The sequence below is a fragment of the Otolemur garnettii genome, unplaced genomic scaffold (genome assembly GCF_000181295.1).
Source record: "Otolemur garnettii isolate 467f Iridium unplaced genomic scaffold, OtoGar3 scaffold00012, whole genome shotgun sequence".
Classification (NCBI taxonomy): Eukaryota; Metazoa; Chordata; class Mammalia; order Primates; family Galagidae; genus Otolemur; species Otolemur garnettii.
The window spans coordinates 3,316,618-3,321,646 of NW_003852407.1; the positions used below are offsets into that span (position 1 = coordinate 3,316,618).

The 5,029-nt window shown below is 51.2% G+C and overlaps 1 protein-coding gene across 1 annotated transcript in view; it reads left to right on the forward strand.

Moving 5' to 3' along the window:
- Nucleotides 1-5,029, forward strand: part of MYO5B (myosin VB) — a 316,910-nt gene that overhangs the window by 216,243 nt on the left and 95,638 nt on the right. The window lies entirely within an intron of this gene.

Below are 5,029 nucleotides of genomic sequence, written 5' to 3' on the forward strand. Positions count from 1 at the left end.
CAGGTTTCCCCATCTGGCTTTTTGTGGACTCCACCTGGTGGACAGGGAGAGTGCCTGGTAGCCCTGGGATCCTAGCTTTTATCAGTCACCTAAATTCTTCAGCCTTTGGTTTCCTGCTCTCTGAGCTATGGGGATTGGCTCTAGTGATATCTGAAGTCTTTCCCATTGTGGTGAGTGGTTGTGAAGGGGGTAAACACATACGAGTTCCTCCATTGATGGAAATTTCAGCTGAAAGTTGTAAAAGCCGTATGGTTCTTGGGATCAAAAGGGAAGAACCAGTTGCTTTTGCTTTTTAGTCTCCCACACTTTGCCTGTAAAAGGTTGAGTGTAGCTTGGAGATTTGGTAGGAGAGGCAGCGTTTCTCTTCCAGAAGGGCTCTTCTAGTTTCATTGCCCTTGAAATGAAAAGGAAACAATAGAAGACACAGAAAATATACTGGACACAACAGCTGGCACATCTTCATGTGGGCTTCATCTTCATAGTCAGCATCCAAGCAGGGATAACTTCTCAGTGTGACAGGTGTTGTCTAGGCTTAGCCCACGAGAGAGGTTGCAAGAAAAGTCAAACAGGTGTCCCCAGATTCAGTGGTGATGGCCCAGTGACCAGAGTTACAGCCTAGGCCCTGCAGGCTCTCCTCTTGCCATCGTCCACATGCATCTGTGCGGTTCGCTGCCATCTGCCAACGCCCCCCTTCCCAAGCTCAGCCGGGACCCTTCTACCCTTCCCATCTCTTCTGAGATTCCTCCAGTAACTGTCCCACTCACCAGCCCCAAGGTAGCACCCTGTCCTGTGTCTAACCCAGACCCCTGGGATGCTAAGGAGGTGTGACTCTCAGGCCCTTGCAGAAGTAGGATTCCAGCTCTTTCCCAGGGGTGAAAGTTACACAGCTCTGAGGGCACCTGGGATAGGCCTAACCCCAGGTCTGGCCTTGCCTTTCCCGTTTACACACAGCCTCTCACAGAAATGCCCAAATGTTCCTGTATGATTGATTGTGTGAATTTAGTAGCTGCCTACTTGGTGTTCCATGATTTCTTTTTGCAGGCAAACTAGGGCCACTCGTGAATTTGTTTTGGCTTGTGGTCTGAGGATGTGAGGTGCTCCACCCAAGGGAATATCTCACAGGCCTATCAAACCAGAGCAGAGAAATGCTGGTCCCATTGCACAGTGGCAGAGTCAGAGGGATAGAGACCTCAGGCTAGAGAGGTCAGCAGGCAGAGGCCCTGGTCTGGCCATGTTTGGAGGCTGCAGGGGCGTTGGCCTCAGGGTGGCAGCTGAATAGTGTTAAGAGCAGGGGGTGCCAACTGGCAAGTACCACCAAGCCCCACACGGCCTTTTCATTCTACTGAGAGCTCCTTGCTTCACCTCCCCAGGCTGCTTAGATGGGAAGGTTTGCAGAGAAGCCTGGGTTTCTGGCTGGTGGTATTGAGACACCGGGCAATGCTGTAGATGTGACAATGTCTGGACTTAACCGGCAGCTGAGGTCATAGGTGTGGCAGAGGAGACAAGATGAATATCAAATTAAGGAATAAGACAAAAGCTCACAGTGCCAAGGCTCTTTATACCAGATTTGATTGCTCAGGGAATTCAGAGGGATTGAGTATAACCTGATGTGGCATCCAGTTAGCAGGGGAGTTTTAAGCCAACGGGTGATACTATATTCATCAGAACTCATTGACCTGTACACTTACAAGGATGAATCTTGCTCTGTGGAAATTATTCTGCAATAAATATAAATATAAAAATAGGGAGACCTACTGGGCCCCTCCAGAAACACCCATGGGCTCTGAGCCCACACAGGTCAAGAACTCCCTGTGGGTTTCTCACAGCTCTGCAGCTTGGTGCCCCTCAGCACTGATGCCAGTAAACTGTGGGGCCACTGAAGACACATTTCTGTCCTTGCCATCTCCCTTATACTCCATGGCAGAGGAGAATGAGCTTGTGCTGTCAAGAATTAGGTTCTGTGACCCCTCACATGACAGAACACAACGTCAGATGGATTGGACTTGTGATCTAAAAGCAGCCAGGGGGAAGGGGAGAAGAATCACTTTTCCTAGAGAAGATGCAGTATCAGGCAGGGCAGCAATCTGGGGTTTAATTACAAATATGAAGATGGGGTGGCTGTGGGCTTAAAGGGTCTGTGTGCAGGGAACCCCAGAGCCCAGGAGTCCCACTACAACAGCAGAGGCTCACAGACCGCAGCAGAGTGTTAAACTGCCATGGTGGACAAGCCTCACTGTGGGCTCCAGATACAGTCAGAGCCCGCATGAGTCCTGCATGGCAGCTGGCAGCTGTTCCACTATTATCCAAGGGAGCCCAAGAGAAGGTGTTTGTCAGAAATGCTGATTTCCAGGTTTCTCTTAAGAAAGCTCTAAGTGCTTTCTGAGGCTCTGGGGGGTAGGGAGCAGCAGGCCAGCACCTGTCCCTTGTGGACTGGGAATTTCTGGCTGTCCCTGTGCCCACTCATCAGTTCCCTCCCTCTTGGAGGAACAGGCTAGTCTAGGCTGGCAGGACATAGGAGGTCAGAGCATATGTCCTCATAGGTGACCTGTTTGCATTTTAGCAGGGCTTTTCTGGAAAGTGATACCTTGACCCTTAGAAGCAACTCTAGTGAGAAAAAATCCAGACATTGTCCCAGGTGGAGAAGCCTGAATGGGGAAGCAGGCTCTGCCCTGTGTCGAGGCTTGGTTGTTTCACAGATTCCAGCTTGGAGAGCTGACTAGGACAGACAGACCTTCCTAATTAATTTGTTGGTGCTGTGGCTGAGATTGAAGCCAGGCTGATTGAAGTGTGTGAGGCCAGTGTCCTTCTGTGTCCTGACTGGGCCCTGCCTGCTGTCATGACAGTTTACTCCAGGTCATGGGGTCGTGGTTTCTTAAGAAGGGTCACAGGGATCTCCTTATCCAGAGCTTACGTACAGGTTTGAATCCTGAGGTGGGGGGAGGAAGTGAGGTTCCTATCCGCGTTCATTCACTCATTCACCCAGGAAAGCACCCCTTCTGCTTTGAGGGGCCAGATAAGGAATGAAATCCAGCCTGGCAAAAAGGTACTGAAACCCTGGGGAAGAGATGCCTGAGAAGGATGTGTGTCCTTGCTGTGCCCCCACCCCTGGAGAAGGGGTCTCCAAGAGGACTGTGCTGGGCCAAGGGAATGCCATGCCTGAAAAACTTCAAGTGGTCTAATTTGCCTGGAACCCCTGGTGGGGGCAGGTAAGGTTGGAAGGTAGGGAACATCAGAGAAGGAGCAGCTGTGTCCCCTCAGGGGAGAAGGCATCAGATGTGGACCTCTCAGACTCTGGGCAAGCTCAGTTAGAGAGCCCGGGATGGGGGCACAGCAAGGAATGATGCTGGGGAGGTCCAGGCAGGAGAGGATGGAGCTTCTGGGATCTCAGCAGGGAGGAGGGCCTCAGCCAGCCCGCTGGGTAGAGCAGTTCTAAGGGAGTTACAGGGCAGAACCCTAACTACAGTAGTGTGGGAGCAGCTGGTGGTGAGACAGTGGAGATGGCAACCCCAGTGCCCTTCTGGAGCCCTGACTGTGAAAGGAGGCAGCAGAAGAGAAGGCATGGGTGGGTCGCGGCCGCCCAGGAGGCAGGGGCGGGCGGGAAGCACTGACCCTGTGGGAAGAGCAGGATGGCTGGGTGGCTGGATGCAGGTGAGCTTTCTGGATGTTAGAGGAGGAATCAGAGATTTCCTGCTTGACAACTTCTATTTCCCTGTGAAGAAGGAAACGAAGCACCTGCTGAGAGGTTGGCAGAGTCATAAGCTTGAAGAGAAGGGAGGACAAGCCTGACTGCGGGCTCCAGCTACAGTCAGAGCCTGCCTGAGCCCTGCATGGCTGCTGGCGCCTGTCCCACTATTATCCAAGGGGCCCGAGAGAAGGTGTTTGTCAGGATGGAGGGGATCATGCCATCTAACCAGGAAAGAGGGATGAAGGTGTGGATTTGTTTGCTGAGGTCAAGACCATAAATAGACATTCTGAGGTCAGATTCCAGCTTAGATCTGGGAATAGTATTTTAAGTTGTAAAAGTAGTTCTCAGAGTGAAACTTGGTTTAATTTTTTGGCAGCAATACTATATTATATTAAACTGTGTCAGCAGGGCTTAGTTGAGTTGATGTATGATCTTATCCAGTCACCTCAGATAGGGGGAAAGAGAGGGTGAGTAGTTGGCTCTGTCTAGAATTGATGTTTTTGTAAAGGTGGAAAAGTAAAGACCTGGAAGTGGCATTGGGGGTGGCAGGTGGGTGAGAAGAAGCCATCTGCACTCTAGAGTGTGGTTTACGATAGCAGGGTCCTGGGGGCCCCAGCTGCACTTACGTGGTGGGGGTGGGTATTCCTTAGGCTGAGGGACCGAGGGAGTTACAGGGCAGTGATGATTTGAGGACTCAGCAGAGGTGGGGAACATGGGGAGCCCACACACATATGGGAAGGAAGGAAATAGTGATGGGAGGAGTCCCTGGTGTCAGTGACCCAGGAAGACAGGGATGAGAAGCAGAGAATAACAGGGTCCATCACAGCCATCTCCTGGGGGCTGTTTGACTGGGGGCTTTGGCTTCGGATGATGTCCCAGTGATGGCAGCATCTGTGGTCATGGTAAAGAGCACAGTTTCTGCTCATGGTTCCAGAGAGAACCCTGGTGAAAAGTCCCAGGCCCCAGGATATATCCACCCCCACAGTTTCTGCTCATGGTTCAGAGAGAACATTGGTGAAAAGTCCCAGGCCCCAGGATGTCCACCCCAGGCTGTTGGTGGAAGAGGGGCTTAGGAAGCCCAAGGACTTCCTCTGCCCACCCCCTCATTACCACCTTCTATTATTATTTTAATAGCAAAGAAGAAAATCCAGTTTAATGTCTTAGCAGCTTTAATAAGATACAATTTGTGTACGGTACAATTCACCCACTTAGAGTGTACAAGTACCAGTGTTGAGTGCGTTTACAGAATTGTGCAGGCTTTAGCATATCAGTTTTGGAATATTTTCATTGTCCCACATAGAAAACCATTTGCAGCAGCTTCCCCCACCCCCACCTCACCCTAGG